General features: G+C 35.7%; 1 protein-coding gene across 3 annotated transcripts in view; it reads right to left on the reverse strand.

The window, feature by feature from the left end:
- Nucleotides 1-20,301, reverse strand: part of LOC105428798 (igLON family member 5) — a 134,310-nt gene that overhangs the window by 89,108 nt on the left and 24,901 nt on the right. Inside the window, exon 1 of one of the 3 annotated variants that reach the window (XM_089084673.1) lies at nt 775-1,090. The exons of 1 other annotated variant lie outside the window; for it this stretch is intronic. The gene's annotated coding sequence lies outside the window, so the exon portion shown is untranslated. Of the gene's footprint in view, nt 1-774; nt 1,092-20,301 lie in introns of those variants that run through there. One more of the 3 variants, XM_089084675.1, reaches the window with a different exon arrangement.

Consider the following 20,301-nt stretch of genomic DNA (forward strand, 5'->3'; position numbering starts at 1 on the left):
ACAAGATCGGAAATTTAACCTAATTTTCAACAATTGTAGTAGTTCAATAAGAGATGCGGTTTCATTGCTGTTTCTCATCATGTATGTTTCTTGTATAGACAAATTAACTGCATCGGATTTATCTTAATAAATTTATGGATCACGAAGGTTTTCGTAGCTTATCGTCAGAAAAGCGGGAGATTTATGTACGCTTGGGAAATTAATATCCTGCGAATGCTATTAAATAAAACATTATGGTTAGCGATTATCGTAAATTGATAACTGTGTTCTACTCTGGTTTCGTACCATCGTAATCCTCGTTGCGTTTTATGCTTTCTATATCCGGCCATTCTCACATCGATGCAGTAGATATGAATAGAGTGAAGTATTCCGTGTGCAGCGTTCAACACGCCCAACTACACACATACACGTATAAGTAAAAACACCGTTGGATACATATAGATATCCATTTGATCAAAGCACATAAAATATAGCGTTATTGATGATGTAAAAAAAAAAAAGATGTGAAAGATATATTGTCACGAGGAAAAGCAGGTCTTTTTGCATTTTTATAGCAACATGACTGTGAATTATTTGCCGAGCTCCTTTGAAAATGATCAAAGTCAGAAAATTCAGCTCTGCTAAAAGTTAATATATTTTTTAATATTACCATGCTGTCGAAATCATAAAATTGAGTCTATTTTTGAATCCAATCTTAAGTATTTATACAACTTTGTTCAGCAGAATATTTCGTCATGCTTTGGAATACACATAAACGAATCGCGTGATACTCACCTCAATGCGTAGGCATTCGAGGTCTGCAAGGTCTCTCTCTTCTCTCTTTTTATATTCTGGATCCCGATTTTTCAGCCTTATCTACGACAGCACTGCGCGAGCGAAAAAGCGTTCTCGGGGCATTGTACGTCTCGTGTCGCGCGCGGCCGGGTCGTTATCGCGAGCTCGAAACGTCGGTCCTCGTCGATAATTGACGCGGGGAAAATGTGTACACCTGCGTCGGCGTTATCACGCCGTGGGCTACGCCGTTTTGCGTTTGCGGTGCAATCCCGAAGCCGCGCGTTTCAGCTTCCGTCGACGACTGACGGTCGCTTTTGGGCACGGCGCCTGCGCCCATTCGCGCCCACCTACGGTCACGCCGCGTGCACCACGCGTCTTTCCAAACCCCGAGGCCAGCGGTTGCAGCCGGGGTTAACGAGACCGAACAGCTGCATGCGTGCCCACCGAGGCGCATCGATCTAGCAATCGTTAGGAAATAATCGAAGACACTGATCTAATTATACGGAATGTTAGGTAGCAATCCCGTTTGCGACTGCTTCCACGGTTGGAAGACACAACGGTTGATTGAGCGCTCGCGGTGCCTCTGTGATCGGAATGGATCTTTTCAGATCCGTGATAAATCTAGAGAAACGTTAATGGCAGCGAGCGTTCGTTGTCATCGTTATGACTTTTGAATACATGCGGTGATTGAATAACAATAATTAAAGTTACTATATTCAAGCAAATTGCAGATGCCATCAATAAGAATCAATAAAAGACTTTTATTGATAAATTAAGTTGTAACAACAGGTAATTTGTTAAAAATAATAATTTTATTTGTTTAATAGCTCCTAAAATCTTTAAAAAAATAAGATAGATTATTAATGATATTAGAAAATAATTTTGTAACGTTACGATCATTCAGATTAAAAAAATCTCTGTTAAAAATCTCTATCAAAAATGTATATGCTTTATCTTACCATCTACTATAATTTCCCTAGGATTTTACGTTTGTAAAACTTTTTCCATCAACGCTTTTGAATAATATTGATTCCATTGTCGCGATTCATTATAAAAAGAACAGCCCGCATCGCAGTCTATTCGCGTGTCAGGGTTGATCGGCCATCCGTGATTTTCGAATTAATGCGTCAAGTGGGGCTTGCGGATGTTACCGTTTGTATGTTCGTTGAAAATTGAATTCTCGGGGCGATGCACTGTATGTAGGCGCGACATTTCACTGGGAAATTCGTGCCATTAAGTACAACGCGTTATAATTATGACGGGCGAATAAATAAGGACATTGAACCAACGAGTGTGTAAACGCGAGTCTGCGATGCGACGGCGAAACAAAGTATCGCGTGAGATAATAAAACACAGTCGACGATGTCGAAGCTCTTGATTGTTTGCGATTAAAATAAAGCCGCGACTCGGTTTCTCGCTAACGAGTCGTCCGCGCTTAATTGGCAACGGAAGCTCGTCGCTTCCACGAAAATTCCGCAAGTAGAGATAACGTATAAATTTTCCGTGTCTTCTCTTTCTTTCTTTCCTTTCAAACAGTAAAAATTGTAACTTGAATTTTATCATAGATCGTAAACCATTTAATTTATCGACATTCTCCATGTACTTGAAATGTATATGATGTACATAAAGAACACATATAATATAAAAATAGAGTATCATATAGCAAAATCTTTTACCCAGTTCTCGAATCTAATCTTAAAAATATCGGAGTTTCAATCGGAAAATTAAAAAAAAAAAAGAAAAAAAAAAGAAAAAAAAAAAAACCACGTTTAGCGTATATGTAATTCGATATATGTAATTTGTCGAGATTTAATTAGCTAATTTCCGGCGACATTTTCTTTATTGATTTTGCAGAAATCGTCGATTTTCCACGACGTTAACACCCGGACGTTTTGTAATAAAAATACCCGAATAAAAAAAATTGCGCGTAAAAATTCGAGCCAAGAAATGATGATGTTAGGCCAAGGAAAACGCGAAAGAGGATAAAAAAAGGTGCACGCGAAAATACTCTCTCGCGACCGTAACAGATTGGCAGTGGAACTGGCGGGTCAGCGTTTTCTTGCAGGCACCGCAGCCGGGAGGCTTCAGATTAAAAGGTTCGGAGCCCGCTCGGCCGTAATAAGAGTCAGCATCTTTTTCTAGGCAATATTTCACGTCATTACACACCATTTCACCGCAATTAAGATTTGAAAATTTCGGCCGCCCGCGGTTTATCGAAGACGTCACCGACGCCCTTTTTTTCCGGCAGTCCTGTCCGCTCGGAATGTGACCTGGTTCGGTTAATTATCCGTAGCTCCGACCTCTTTAATGTCGCTTAAACGCATCTTTTATATGGGATCAACCAGTAAATATTACATTAGAAAGTATAAATGAAAGTAATCATTGAAGTTGGCATATAATATTCGCGTGAAAATACGTATGTTAAAATCATGTATATTATATACATGACCGTTTAAAAAAACGATGAACGTTAAAAAATAAAAATAAATTATTATGGCAAATAGCTATTGATTTTATCATTACAAAATTTATTTTGTATAATTTATTTTGTAATTTTTTTATATTTAATAATTTTTTTATATTTATGTGTAGATTTAACTATTTCTTTAATTTTGTAATTTAGGAAGTTGTTATGTAATAGTTGTCTTTAATAAATTATTATTTTTAATAATAATAAATAATTTATATAAAATATAAACCATTGGAACAAACTTGTTTGAAAACTGCTATATTTGCCGTAATAATAAATTGAAAGTAAATATTTTATTCTAGATCTATTTATAATACGATAACGTAATTTAACAATTCCACTTAATTATCGGAAATATGATATGTCAAATGGAGGAAAGTTTCACAAAATCGAACAATAAATAAAATTGATAGATACATCCGCTGTCTCGCGGCACTATTTTTAATTATATGAAATTTGACGTTACATACTCATTCTTTTTTTAAAACATAGACGAATTGAAGCAGTGATCTACTATCACTTTATTTATATTCAACCCTTCGCATAATAAATATATGCAAATGCCAGCAGAAGCGACGTTTATATCCGCACTGTGGAAATTTCAATTTCGTACGGGAGGAAAACCTCGCGCATTGTGGAGGCAAAGATACCGTGACGAAAGTGTGAACGTAACAACATGTAAATCCCATGAAAAAGCGAGAAAGGTATGGAGGTATACGCGCGTGTATGAAACTTCGGCGAGAGCGGCCATTACACGAGCGACAAATGCGACGGAAGTTCAGAAATGCCATCATGCTCTTGCGAGACATGTGTTCCTATCTTTTCCCTTTACTTTTATCGAAGGTGTCTTTGACATCGTCGTACCGGTCGCGAAGCTTATAAACGACGACGACGACGACGACGACGACGACGACGACGACGACGACGACGACGACAACGACGACGACGACGACGACGACGACGACGACGACAGAGTTGTAACGTCTTTCGAATTCCGTCACTTCCCGCCTGGCGATTTTTACGAACTTTGAGCGATGCTAGTACACCGAGGACGAAAATCTAGGTCGTTGCGCATTGCCGAAGTCGATTCGACTTTGATTTCTCGCGTTACTCCTGCACTCCCGGAGCTGTGTAATCTTGTATCATACTCGAATATCCGCATTGGGACGAAGGTCCATGTTGCTCTCTCGCGTTAAGATTATTCGTTCTGCGCGATGTAACGATTTTCCTGCATTTTCAAATCAACGACTTCACGATATGTATGTATGTCACGCATCGGAAACTTTCTATTCTTTTCGACATTTATTTTTCATGGAAAATTAACGTCAGAAAAGCCACACGTCAGATTCTTCGACCATCGAGACCATTTATTTGTTTCAGTTTATTTTTGTTTAAATTACGGTTTAATTCTATCCTTAGGCAAATATTTTCCAACAACAATAATAATAATATCGATTTTTAATTAATCGTTCTGTAAAACGCGTGTCTGTAGTTACGTCGACTAAATGACTTTTTTTTCAACTGTCTATACTATTATCTTAACGTCGATTATTCTCGAGGGCAGTGTCGTATAAAGCCGTTTCGATCGCTAAATAACAGCCTTCGTTCGGTCGTTTTGTCGTCATTTATAAATCATCGCGCTCGAAGACACCTGTTCCCAGTGGATCACGCTTAGAGCACTCTAATCGGATTCTCAACGGCTCTCGCCTTCCGGTTACAGAGCCGGGGATAATCGCATTGGCCGTCTCCGGCACAAGCGGCATTAGTTTATGGTGTTGATTCTCCGCTGCGGCGGACGCAACGCGAGCGATTCGATTACGGCTTACCGAGCGAGTGTATCTGCGATCGCGTCGCGTCGCGTCGCATCATCAGCCGCGCTCGAAGACCGCGCCGTGCGATGAAATTACGTTACGCTAATTGCCAGCATCGTCAGACGAATCTCACTCGCGGCATCAGATTTGTCGGGGACCTTGTTCGCGATCCCCGCCGCTTTGGCCTCAATTAAGAATACTGGCGATTTCCATCCCGCGGCTCACGAGCTCACTCCTTGGTGGACCGGGGATATATCGCGGGAGAATCCGTAATCAGATTAACCCCGTTTCACGTAATACATTTTACGCGTGATGTAGATTCGCCAGGTCGGATTCGCCCATTTTTATTGGCCAGTCGAAAAATTTGGCCAAAAGTTTCATTCGCGTCTGCCGTTGCATCGTATGGACGAAAGAGAATTTTACATCGCGAATCGATTATCACGGTTTATTTTTTTCTCAATATACCTTCGTGGTACAGCCTTTCCCGAACGCACGGAACAGATTTTTGCACTGACGCGCACAGCAATTTTTTATTAGCCAGCCGCTCGATGGCGGCCTCGCGAGAGGTGAAAAAATTTCGTTTGTATCCCTGTTGTTGCTGTGACGAGTGAGACAGATATTTGCATTTACAAGTTGATTTGGGTTTACCAAATTTGCCGACACAGCGCAACTTTTTACTCTTTCTATTTTTAATCTGTTTTTAATATCATTATCGATTTACTACATCGCTTGAAATTAAATGTTCTTAATTACAAACGATTTTAATCGCAAATGATAATGAAATATCTGATTTGTCGGATTGCAGAATAAGGATAATTTTATTTATCTTTTTAGTAAGCGGAAATTTGATATAGTCCATTGCGGTGAAGGAATTTAGAGATTTACGGAGAAATAATTCGCGAATTTCTGTAGTAATTGGCGTTCTCCATTCCCTTTCTCTTTTTAATCGGGATAAAAGAGTACCTCATTAAACCGTAATGCCGGACAATGAAATATTCAGGAGATTTTCGCGTCCGGATTGTAGAGTCGTCTATGATAAAAAATCACCGAATCCTAGCTTTGATTCACAAACGATCCGTTAAGCGTGTTACTCCTTTAAATCGGCTGTCCTCTCACGACAAATTTGTTCAAAGACAGCGCGAAGGTGAAAAATGCGGGTGAATAATGAAGTTTCACCGGGAATGAGATGCCTCGGAGGGTCCCGTATTGGAAACCTGGCGAGCAGATTTCGCCGATGACAAAGGAAGCTTGGATAAAGAAGCGTCTTGGTCACGGTAATCCGAGCTTCAGCGAGGACGACAGCGCGCGGCTTTGTCACTCCTGAATAATTTATAACATTCACAGCGAACGATATAATGCACGGTGATTGCGCTAAGAAGGTCCTTTGTCCTTGCAAGACGACTACTAAGAAAAATATCCGTATAAAAATAAATATAAAAATAAAAATAAATATATAATGCGAATCATTTCAGAGATTTAGTTTTAATGTTATTTATATAAAGAATAAAATCATTAGATAATTATTTGTTAGAAAAAACATATCTTAAAGGAGCTAAAATACATACTGAAAATACAAAATGCGTAATAACAACAATTTCCGTTATCTCAGTAAAATCAAGCAACTGCACACACAACGCTTATTTTTTTCTGAAAATTCAACTATTTGAACTTTCAGATTCATTCGAGCGTATCGGATTGGCAACGAAACTGCCAACAAAACTGTCGGAACTGCGATAAGTCCGCGGTTTCGATTTACAGTGAGCGGTCGTGCAAGTTAATCAACCTCGGTCGGAACATCTGGCCGTCGTAAAAACGTTTACCCAGGATACGAAGAGCTTTTTCGGTAAGGATGAACCGGAGGAGCACTTTGCGAGTAGGACGCGAGAGAACTGAGTTGGCTAACGAATGAACAACCGCGAATACGTGGACTGACCGTGAAAGTTTCTGAGGGCTAGGAAGAGACCTCTGAAGTTCTCAGTTAACGGCACGAACTTTTCGTTGCGACGAGGTGGAAAGCCCGTTGAAGGAAAGCCAAGACTGAGCAGTACTTTTTCTTCGCGTATAACGAGTTTACGAAAGAATCTCCAGTGCCATTTGTAAGATTGTTATAGAAGAGATTGCCATGCATTATTCGAACGTATTTGACATTTCTCGCGGCGCGAATTTATGTCAATAAATATAACTTTTACATCTATGCATCTTCTTTACTTCGAAAAAAAAAAAAAAACGACAAATTTGTAATTTCTTCAAAGGAAATTATAGATTTTTATTTGTATGCATAACAGATTTCGAAAAGTTGTTACGTCTTTGATGAAAATCTTATTCCACAAGCTTTACTTGGCCTGTTTACATTTTTAAATGAATACATTCTCTTAAATTCGATATATTAAGCCTTTGAAAAGCTCCACTTTATGCTGAATTCTAATTCGCAGGAAACCAATACTTTTGCAGAGGGAAAATACGAGAGTGAAATCGAAGAACACTGTTTACCACTGTTTATTACCCTATATTTTTCATCGCTGATATTTGCGCGATAAAATAAATATTCGAGGTGAAGCAATTGAAGCAAGAGGTTCTTTTGAAGCATTTCATAAAGTATGCGCGGTTACGCGCGATGGCAAATACGTGCTTGATAAACGGCTCGTATTATGGAGATGAAGGAAAGCTCGATGATCGTACACGAAAGTACTATAAAGAACAGTACGATCCCATCAACGAGCCGTAGGGTTTATTCGAAAATCATACCGAGATCACGCTGTATCTACCAACTATTTTTCACGGATATACGATGTGTTTTCGCTGGTCTCACACGTAGCGCACATCATACGCCGGCATCCAAATATGTAAATTCCTTGCACGAGTTCTGCATTCAGACTAGGAAAAGCAAATTGAGTGATATACGATACATCGTTCTGTTTAAATTCTTCGCAAATTTAGGTCGCGCCTATCACGTACGTCTTTAATGAAAAAAAAAAAAACATTTTAGAAATGACACGGTGAAAATGCTTATGTAAAATTTCCGTTCCAGAACCGTGGTCACGTTAAAAACGACTTACTATTTAATATTTACACAGGGGTTGTTTGGTTGTTTCTAATAATCGAATTTATTTTGAGAGAAAAACGCGTGAGGACAGAAGCGGTGGAAGCGGATTGTTGTGCGATCCGTCAATGCATCGCGCACCGGATAACGGAACGCTCGAATGTGGAAATCCGTTCGTTGTCAGCCGTTCCCCGACAAAATACCACAAGCATCGGTAGCTTCCGCATGCGTTCACGTACGATGCGCGAGCGAGCAGAAGCAGCTATGCGAGCGTGCAACCGAGACACGAGAACCAAAAGCCGCGCGCGCGCGTGTCGCGGCGCATAGCTGGGACATAGCTGAGACATAGTGTTCGGTTGTCGCAGCAAACGGTTCGCGGCGGAGATGTAAATCGCTAAGAAATTCCGATCTACACGGAGAGGGGGGAAGGGGGGCAGGAGGGAGGACGGAGGAAAAGACGCGGAAGGATGCGGTGTGCAATGTAGGACAGCAATAGCGGCGACAGATGAAAAAGAGCGTTACGTTACACGTGTCACTAAGTAAAGAAGAGAACGCGAGACGTGGGACGAGTGAGATGCGAAAACGTTTCAAACCGTGTTTTCTCATTTTTTACCCACAGGACGGCACGAAAATGCCGTTAGTGATGGTCATTCGAAGCGATATGCACTCGTTATTCTTCAAACAGACCACGTATAGACGTTTGTCCGAAGATATCAATATTTCGTTTCTGGCGATGCGACGCATTAAGGATTCGATTAAATTGAAATGAATTCGCAATGCCTGGGACAAATGCGAAACCGATTGTTTCGTGAAATTCCGTAGCAAATGTTTCCACTTAGCAGCCACGATAAATTTCACAAATGCGAGACGAGCAGATGAGAGTTTATTTGATAAAGATATGTCATGAAATCATTTGATTCGTCGACAGAGTAAGTAGAGTATCATATTAGTTATTATATTGGATTTTTTTATCGGATTATTCAAATATAATTCGCACTCGCATATTACTTATGACAGATGCGATTAATGACATTAATAATAGTGAAGGAAACGGGATCGATCTATATAAATATTACAAAAAGAAATGCATAACCAAAAGAGAAATGCATAAACAAATTCATAAAAATTTTACTAGTGAAGAAGATCAATGTGGAAGATAAGTCAAGAAGAATGAGAGAGAAAGAAAAAAATAGAAAAGAGACCAAGTGCGATTGGCAGGAAGATAAGCATGAGAGAGATGTAAAGCTGCAAGAACATTAGTGATAAAAGAATGAAAAAAAGCAAAAGAGTTGAATAATTAACTATAAGATAAAGTGCTAAAAGATAAGCGAGGAATAAATCCTTGAGATTGTAAGAAAAAATACTTTTGATGATGCAGCAAATATCGTTAATGAATAAGCGTTGATAAAGCAATGTGAAAGCAATGTGATTTAATCTGTATATGAATTGTTACAGTTATTTAATATTTAATTAAAATTTCTTATAAAATTTGTACTTATATATTTTATAATATTTATACTTGTATCATTCAATTTCTTGATAAAAATCAAAAGTTAAATAATTAAATATTATTTAATAAAATATATTCATTCATTATCATATTTTTTGTAATTGTCAAAAATACAATTGTAAATAAATATTTAATGAAAAAAACCTATTTCTTTCTAGAATTGTAATAATAATTTCAGTCCCGCAACGAAAGCTTCTAATTTTCAACAGGACATTATTTTTCTTTTTTTACCATTTATATTTGGGAAAAATTTTAAAATTATATTATTTTATTATATAAATTAATTTAGTATTATTATATTACAGTTTTATGTCTTTTAAGAAAAATGAGATTATATAACTATATTAAATATTAAAGAAATTTTAATGATCACATGAAAAATATTGTTTCTTTGCTCCATTATCACACAAATATTTTTATTCTATTTAGGATATATAATTTAAAAGAAGGAAATAATATTGGATTATTTAATGCTTTTAATCACAAAATTGAGAAATTTTATTATTATTTAAAATTAAAATTTTTCCCAATATCACATGATTAATTAATTATAACGATTGTACGACAACGTTCTAGATTCTTAATTATCATGCGACGCAAAATCTCCCGCGAGAAAATTACACGAAATATCATTAATAAAGTCGATATATCATATGATTTTCATTACTTGTATTATTAAATTCGATAATTCATTTATTATTCCGCGCTCTTAATTTTTCGTTGTTGTTAATATTTAATGCACTGTAAAATAAATGTATCAATGTTTTTTTATTCATGGTATTTTAAATTAATATTAATCGATCAATAAGTTATCGTTCTTTTTGTGTTTATATTAACTTGGTATACAAAACAATGATTAATTTGATTTAAAATTTTTATTGGTAAGTATATAATTGGTAAGTACATATTGGTAAATACATAATTTTATATGCAATAGTTAAAATCTACAGTAACATTGGGATAGATTCAATTTGACCGAGAATTTTAAGCATACAAAAAGTGAATTAAAAATCGATTGCAAACATTCTATCGAATAAAGATAGTTTTTCTATACATAGAAATTTATACAAATAAGAATGCAGAAGGGAAGAGAAACGGGAAAGAGTGGGAGAGAGATTGAAGAAGATGGGAAGAAAATATCAAAAATAGTCGCACAAAGTCGACATCCAGAGAAAAGTAAATGTATGCTTTGTACAGTTATAAAATGTTGCGTACAGTAGCTACACTACTTTTCAACGGTGATACAGGATCAATGACATGTGGATGTAAGAAAAGAAAATAAGAAAGATGAAAAGGAGAATCGATCGAGTCGATCGCAATAAAAGGAACGATACAAGGGAAGATAAAGAAGTTGCGTATCGAAGAAGTTGCGCTCTAAGCGAAATAAGGAAGCGGCGAGCTCCGAAAATAAGCTTCGAAAACGGCGAGGGACGGAGGGGAAGATTCGTGCAGGGGATGGAAAAATGTGCGTCTCGTCGTCGTAGTCGTAGTCGTAGTCGTTGGGTTGGCTTCTGTCGCACAGAGCAAAATTGCGGCTGTTTATCTAGCCCAACCGACAGAAATTCCATTTCATCTTGCGTCTCGCATTTACCGCGCTGTGTGTCTCTTCTTATCCACCACGGAATATCGCCCTCTCGCACCTGTCCCCTCCTCCTTTCCCCCCCCCCCCCCTCGCTCTGGGCCATCCTCCACAGCTTTTTCTCGTTGACTCTTATTTATTTCATTCGCACCATTCTCACCGTGTACGCGACTTATCCGCGTCCCCCATCGGGCCGCAGCTCACGGAGATAAGTTGCGGCGCGCCCGGGAGCACCATAGGTACTCTCGTACCCTCGTACGCCAACTCTCTAATATGCTACCCTACGAGTGGCTTTCCGTATCACACAATCATTCCCTTCTGGCCATCGGTCCACGTCTATTCGAAGATGGACTACGTCATCTGAATGTACCGCGCGACGTGCCGTTTCCTGCCGGATGCTGTCTCTCGTTGATAAGAACTTTTCTTACCCCCGTGTCGCGCGAGGTATCATTTATGATACGTATCGCGAGCTTGACGAGAATTTAGCATGCAGCTTGGAAATATTTCCACGTTTGCCTGAGCTACGTCTTCTCGTCCAAGTATATTTTTCAGTTTCCTAAATCCACCAATTTGGCAAACGCATTTTAATGTCGAGCTATCAATTTTCTGAAGAAGTTACAGATTAACTCAGAGAAAGTTACTAACTTTTTATCGGTGAAAAACTTCTGCCTTCAAAACTCCAGTTCAAAACTACAGGGAATGCGTTTATTTTTGTAGACTCTTTTTAAAAAAAAAAAACTTATATGAATAATAAAATATATATGAAAAATAAGAAATAATCTTTTCCACTTTCTCTCCACTTCTCTTTCTCTTTATATGTTATCAATAAATATATTAATGCAAGATGCAAAATCCTTTAACTTTGCAGTTTAACTAGATTATTATTATTGCGATTAATCGCGCGTGGCGAGTATAATATAATTTTCACAAATCTAACAACAAAGATTAATAAACAGTTTGTCTTCCGAGCGATGGACATAACGTTTATTCCATTTGTTGTCGCGCTCAGTTTGACACGATAACAAATCTCAATTTTCGCAACTCTCACGAAATCGCGGGAGAATGGCTATCCACGTAGGAGCAATATCTATCGGCGATGGGGAAAATAAAGTTTCCGCGGCCCGTAGTTTTCGCCTCAGTGCGATCCGCGAACAAGAAACTTATTTTAGATTTTGTTTCGAGGTTTCACGAGTGCGACCGCAGCGAGAGCGCGATAGCATCGCGGATTATGCCGTTTTTTGGCTATCGCCAACCTGGGATGTGTGCTTCCCTGCTTATAAGGCGGATTATACGGCGAGCAATCCGCGTGGCGATCGGCTTATTTCCTTCTTTCGGATTATGGCGACGCGGAACGCGTGATTTAAAATTATACAGAAATATCCTTGCGTGATATTCGACCATACGACATTCTTATGCCCGTTCCTGTTTCAGCATTGATTCCTATTGAATATAAGCTAACGAGCGTGTAAAATAGTTATATTTCCAAACAGTTCTGATTTTCAAGCGTAAAGGTGCTTAAGAAAAATTTAGCTATCTCTGTTTGGTAATAATTTATATCCTCGTCACGATAGTTATTTCCAAGCGTACGTAATTTATTCTGGAACCGGGAGTATACGTACACGTGAAAAACTCTGGTACGCTAAAATATTATAGCTAATAAATGTTTCGAGGAATGATAAATATTTTACAATGTTTCTTCTTTCTCGACATTTTTCTCTCATCACGATCTCTTATAGAATATTTTCTGAAATATGTATATAAGTAATGCCAAATAGAATTTCCATGATCAGAATCTGAATTTTGCGGAAATTCATCTAATATTGTCTAAGATTAATTCTGTTACATTTATATTAATTAATATTAATACATAATATTAAAATAATATTAGACAATAGTTTATTAAATAATAATTAGGATATTTCAAAGGCAAAAAGTTGTTGATTATTGCGCTAATGAAATTTCAATTTCGCTGGAATAGAATCTCTATACCGGATATCGAGAGTCAGTCGAAAGGGGATAATGTATAATTTATGACTCTCTCTATGCGATGCAGTAAATAGACAGCGGTCGATAAAAGCATTAACGTTGGATCATAAAACGTGATATATATTCGTAATTTACACAGAAACGATAAACTTACTCATATAATATACTCTGAAACATAATATGTATAATAATTGTTACAATATACTTAGATAACATTGATTACTTAAATATTAAAACAAAATATAACACAATGGAAATTTCAATCACTTAATAAATATCTTCATTTTTTTTCTTTCATTTAAAGTGTTATCTATTTTATTCAATTATAATAATCTAAATAAAAAAAAAAACACATAGTAGTATACATAGCAGATAACAATTTCTCCTTTATTCTGAAAGTAATCGTTTTGGTGTAGAATAGGATAGGAAAAATAAACGTGACGAGTCTCCCTTTTATTCATCTTTTTTTATCTCGCATATATAATGATCCAACGATATGCGAAATCGCGCGCGTATTAATGCTTTAGTATACGACAGGATGATTTATTGTATTTGACGTTTATCGCTCATGGTAACGTGTAATCCGGAACTGGACCGAGAAGACTTTAGATCTTCACTCGTGTAATAGTTATTTCTCTTTGATTCAACGAATGATAAATATTCTTGATGCGCTTGAGGATGCGCTTTGTAAATTTGGGGAAAAAGAATTCATCATAATTGTTTAAAATAAAAAAATAGATAACAAAATTGATAATTTTAGAAATTTTAGAAATAGAATTAATAATTTTATTTTATATTTCAAGCGTAAATCTAACGACGGATTCAAACACTAGTATCCGTATTTACGGATTTCTAATTTTAATATTAATTTTATTATTATTATTTTAATATATTAATTTACGAAGAGATTAGAGAGGGCCTAAAAAGGGCCCTATTTCTAAATTATTTGTTGCTTAGAATAATATTTTATGCTAATAAATATGTCGCAGGTGCAAATATGATATACACTCGAAGTGATTTATGCAAATACATTAATATTAACGATACACATGATTACATATGTGTCACGATAATTGACAATAAACACTAGCACTGCGCGCATATGATGAAATTCCACGTTTACTTACGCATGATGGTAAATGGCCGTATACATTGTCGTTCATTAAAGTTGAAACGCTGCATCCAACATTAAACGTTATTTGATGTAAATTGTGGTTGCAATTGTACGCACAAATGTAGAAATAATGCCAGATGTTTGTGTTCAATGACGAAATACAAAGAGTGAAAAGAATTATTGAATTATATATTTTTTAATTTTAAATTGTATTTTTAAATAGAATCGTAGACAATACTATAGCATTTAATTGTATTTATAGCTTTATCAATTCATTATTTAATGTATTTTATAATACTATGATAATTAACATTTTTAATCAAATACACTTACGATATTTTTACGTTAACATAAAAATGTAGTGAAAAATGTAGTTATAGTGAACAACATTCTAATATCAAATATAATCGAAATAAGAAGATTGATATTATTTTTATTTATATAATTAATTTAGGTTTTTATTTTAATAAAATAAAACTTTCTCATTGCCCTTTGTTGATTGATTTAAAACTTGTAAGTTATATGAAAAATATATTCATTAAAAATTGTATCTTCAGTATTAGACAATTATTTTGCAACATTTAGCAAATTAAATGTTCATTATTTTTCGACTTATGTATAATTACATAAACTGTTTTATAGTTAATAAATTTTATTATAAATATACCATATTTATATCTCACATTATTCTAGTTTAACATGAATTTTTAGCAAACATTTCGTGAAATACAATTATTGTTTATTTTCTTTAATATATTACAGAATTTGTCTATTTAGTCAGTCAACGTGGGACCGCCGCTCACCGCAGAATGACGTTCTCCATTCTGGCGAACAACGAGATAAAAATTGTCGTTTTACCGACGCCGAGCTTTAAGAATAAGCGCGGGTTTGAAAGACGTTTAACGCTGGTCGAGTTCCATTAATCTCTCGGGCGCTGTTAGTCGACTGCATAAAAATATGGCGACACGACGGCAGCATGAATAAAAATCCGGGCTTTATCCCTACGCCATTCTCTCGACGTTCCTCTTTTTCGCCACGCCGTTTTGCATAAAATGGCACCATATCCCACTGTTGTAGGATTGTATCGCTGTTGTATCCTGCTGTTTATAACTCGTTATTAAGACCCGTTTTTTCGTGCGATTTAAAACGGTCATGGGAATAGTCATCGTAATGGCGATGTTTCTACCGTTAATTTGGTATCGTCATCAAACCGTTGTAATCATCCTTTTCTTTTATCAAGGCAGCGGTCGACTGACATCCGGTCGATTAATGCTCAACTACAAAAGCTCCGAAGCTATCACAAGCGAATATTAATCTTTTTTTTTTTACCGCTACATTGTGTCCCCAGCGTTCAAAATGGAGAGCCGGTGGAATTTTACCAACGTGAGCAGATAGCGACAAAGCGGGCTAAAATAGCTATTCAAATTTTAACCGACATAAACGGTATCTTGTTACTGCTCTGTTTGCTACGACGGATAATAAACTACGTACGCCGGCGGCTCGTGACCAACTAGTTTCTTTATGCTTATGCATATTCTTTAATTAAATGTATGAATTATACACTGCAATTCGGCACAGTTTCAAAATAAACTTTATGCGCGCAGCCTGCACTTGTATTTCTTTAATTTCTTTCACTTATAACAAAGTATAAGAATAAAATGATTTATATAAAGAATATGCACAATAATTATTGAAAATTTAATTACCTAAATTAATATTAAATAGGTTACCTAAAATTATTATTATTATTTAATTATTGATTAATTATGTATAGCAATTTTCAATATATATATATGATAAAATTAATATCTTTAATAGAATTTTTTTTTCTCCTTTAAAAAGTCTTCCTCATTCCTCATATTCTTAAAGTTTTGACATGGAGAAATTTTTTTCAAAAAATATTTCTACTATACTAAAGTACAATTATAATTAAGATAATACTGCATAATTAAGATTAATACTGCATTTATTAATAATCTAATTTATTTTCTTCTTATATTCTACATTATATCTTCTGTTTTGTTTATCATTTAAATAATTATTGAATTATTTGCCGATATCCATAAATGCGCGAAAGCCCTGGCGTCTTTACAGCTTCGGACATGCAAAATCGTTTGCGCCATCGACCAGCACGCCAAAGCGACGCCGAGAGAAACGAACAATTTAGTGTCGGTCGTGCTTTCCCGTGGCGCAAAGCGAGCTTAACGCCGTGGCGGATCTCAATAAAATCGCGAAGCAGTAAATAACTTAACGACGATCCGCAGTCCGCAACTGCTCCCGCGAGAACCGGGACACAACGGGGAGTTTCCGGGTCAACTTTCCGGCAAGTTCGACGTGCCGTTGTAACTACGTGCTATTCCGGCAGTGGATATTACGAACCGCATGGATCGTAGGAGCGACAAGTGCATTCCGCAGCATCCGCGAATGTAGTTGGCTCTTGATATTTCTCTCGCCATTCGCACGACGCGGCTGACCGTTTTTCACAACGGGATTTATGCAAGACGATACTACTCGTGGTTCACCTCCGTTTAACTTGTATTTGGCAAGAAATATCATTTCCGCATGTATTCCGTAGCACGCATAAATAGTCTTCCGATGTATTATTACGAATTAATGGCCAGCCCATTTTCGTCCAACTCTCCCAGGAAAACGAATATTTGCCAAATGGTTGTTGGATCGTTAAACGTTTTCCCTTGGTTGCACATTCAGTTGCGAAGAGCAGAGAACGTAAGAAATGTATAAGCAATAAATAAAATAAAAAGGTGATTTGAATTTACATTTCAAGCAAAAAAAAAAGTTATAACATTTACACTCGCAAAATATTTTATGAGATAGAGTAGAGTCAAATTTAAATGCTGTTTTTCTACGAATAGGGTTTCTTTTAATGAGTTTTTTGACACTATCCCATTTTATTATTAAACCTTTCTTTATTGATCTATCTGTTTCGTTAAATCGAAATATAGATAATTTCTTTCTCAATAATTCCTTAATGACAAAAGCAACAATAAATTTTTTAATTAGCATAGCTTTCTTTACTTATGAAAGTAATAAATCGGTTTTCAGCAGATCAGAGCATAATTTCTTCCATCATATATTCATCGATATACGATGGAATTTTTCTTGAAATAATAATCACGTAAACTGATTTATCTAACCGCTGGAGATTCGGTATCATTGTGCTTTACAAGAAAATAGGCGCGCGGGGCACACTGATAAGCGACTCATATGAATATATCCCTTCGGAAGGGACGCATTAAGCGCAGGGCACGCGCGTAAAAGAGACAGAGAGAAATGGAGCCGGAAGAAAAAAGTTGAGCCATCGCGAGTTCCGCGGGGGCAAACGGGTGGCACGGCAAAATAGCAGCGTAGGGTGCGATGATGGTGGATAAGAAAATCCGTCGTAGGTGTTAATGATTCTTTTTACAGAATTCTTTTTTCTTTTTTCGAGAACAAACGACAGTGGGCGAGAACGGAAATGGGGGATGTCCGTGAATAATGATCTCTCGGCTCGGCTGAGTGCGAGACACTTTTTAATCCCTGTCACCGCTTTCCCTGGTTGTGCGTGTCGATACGATTAGGCATAAAGAGAGGGGAAGAAGGCAAATATGCTTTGCAAATTGCCGTTTTCATTGGGGCGATATTATCATAACAAACGACTCCAGCTTCTTCTCTCCGCTTTCCATTGCGACGGTTTGCGATTTTATGTAACGTAATTTCTCGTACTTCTTGATTCGAGAAATTCAATTTTGTAAGAGAGCCTTCTTATGAATCTCTTTGGATTCTTCGCTGATCCTTAAATGTTTGTGATATTCGTATTATTAATCCTGGTTTTAAATAGATAATGAAACATAGAACTTACGATCAAATAAAATATTAATATAATAATATGCTTTTAAAATACGTAAATAAAATGTTATATTTAAATGGAAGAGACAGATTGTTAATACATATATTTTAATTCTTAATCTTTTAGTTAATTATTTACGCAACAACATAGATAAAGATTTGGTAACATAAAAATCACATCATAGAAAATGAACGGTAAATAGAAAAATCGCAAATTAAAATTTTACTTTATACTGTTTGCATTTCCTGTACATACACACCAAGAACTTTGAATATTGAAAAATTGGAATTTTTCATGAACCGTCGAGATAGCTGCGAATGAATATGAAACGTACATTGTGTATACCATCCAATAATTAAAAGCAAAACTTTTAATTAATATTTGTAACAACTTTACGAAGCAAATGTATATAAATGTTTATCGCACCTCGCGTATTTAAATGACACGTACGTTTGTTGAACGGACTATTTTTAATTAAATTTATTTTTCTCGACTGTATTTTGTTCCGCGACTATTTCTGCTTGATTTCTGAAGGCTGTAATTTATTCGAATAAAAAAGTTTAATATATAATCAATTCATATAATGATAGTTTAGGAGAATCTTTCCCTTAGAATTAATGATTTACAGGTGATATATATATATATATTTCCCTTTTATTCTTAACTTTTTTTTTCGCATTCAAAGATTTCCTTCTTTCGAATTATTTTCTTAGGGAATCCTCTCTTTTTTTGTGCCGCATTCACATAAAATGTAATATATATATATATATATATATATATATTTTATACGCAAAAAGAAACAGCACGAATTTACAATTAATAATCGCTCAACTTGCATTTAGTATTATTATTAAATCAATATTTCAAAATATTTACAAAATATTTACATTGTTGATTTAAATAAATCTAAGTTCGAAATTATATTAATTAATTGCACTTTCTTGTATATGTAGAGGGATGAATATTTTATTATAGTAAATGTGTAATTAAAGAAGTAACGTTAAAGAAATTTAACAATCTCTATTTTGTGCTTGAAATTGCGAATATATCTAATAATAATAAGATTTTAAAAAGTGCGCGGAAAGTGCAGCTATTTACTACCTGATTGGGAACACAGGAGAATATTCTAGGATACTTCTTTATTCAAGAGTCATCGAGTAATATTTTACTTTTTCCTTCTCTTGACGTATCTACCGGAGTTTCTTCGCGCGTGCTTTTGTCGCGATTGTTCTTTCAGTTCGAAGAGCACGTACATTTTTGAAACGTTTTGATCTCAGGATCGTGTCTATTTGCCATCTGACAAATTCAATTACTACATCAGGAACTATATTTGCGAAGAGATTCTGAATGTGTGTGATAGAAATAAAATAAAGTTCTCGGATCCACTTTAAAAATTCTTTAATTTGAGTTATGTTTATAATTTTATTAGAATTTTGAATCAACATTTAGTGCCATAGCATAGTTCGGCACTTTATACTTTTGTCTTGTTGCAACGTGGCCATTTTAATTATAAAATATTTTCTTATTCTCCTAAAATTATGTTAACAGAAGAATATTTATACATCGGTATTCATAAGTTTTTATTAGCTTATTTTGAAAAGGAACGCGATTCCCGTAGATTTCTATTGGTGGCAAAACGTACTATCACGATCTTGACCTCTCGTAAAACAGATTCCTTACGTGCTTTGCATCAATGCATTTCCACGTAAATTCGACATACGTCTCCTATGAGATTTCCGGTTTGCTTTGCCTTTGTCGCTTTATACCGAGAGATTTGCTTTATTTTTTAAGAGTTTCCTTTAAGAGCTAAACCTTGACCATCTGCTGACATAGTGAAATCGCATAGCTATTTCGATACACTTTTCTCCTTTCACAGAACGAACAAGAAAGATAGCTTTGTAGTTTAAACACTTTTCTGTTTGCTCATTTATATACAATAGAGAATTTAAATTGTTATTTTCCGTAATGAAAAGGATGTGTAAAAGAATAAAATACATAAGACAGTTGATCCCTCGTTATTCGCGTGAGGTGTAAAATATTCGTTTTAAAAATTTGCTATATTGAATGAAATCTTATATTCAACGTAAATTGTTACGTAATTAAAAAATTTTTGTATTTATCCTTATAACAAATATATAGAACCATATAGTTTATAGTTATTTTTTACGTA

Source organism: Pogonomyrmex barbatus, unplaced genomic scaffold (assembly GCF_055798465.1).
Source record: "Pogonomyrmex barbatus isolate J1 unplaced genomic scaffold, ASM5579846v1 scaffold9, whole genome shotgun sequence".
Taxonomy (NCBI): Eukaryota; Metazoa; Arthropoda; class Insecta; order Hymenoptera; family Formicidae; genus Pogonomyrmex; species Pogonomyrmex barbatus.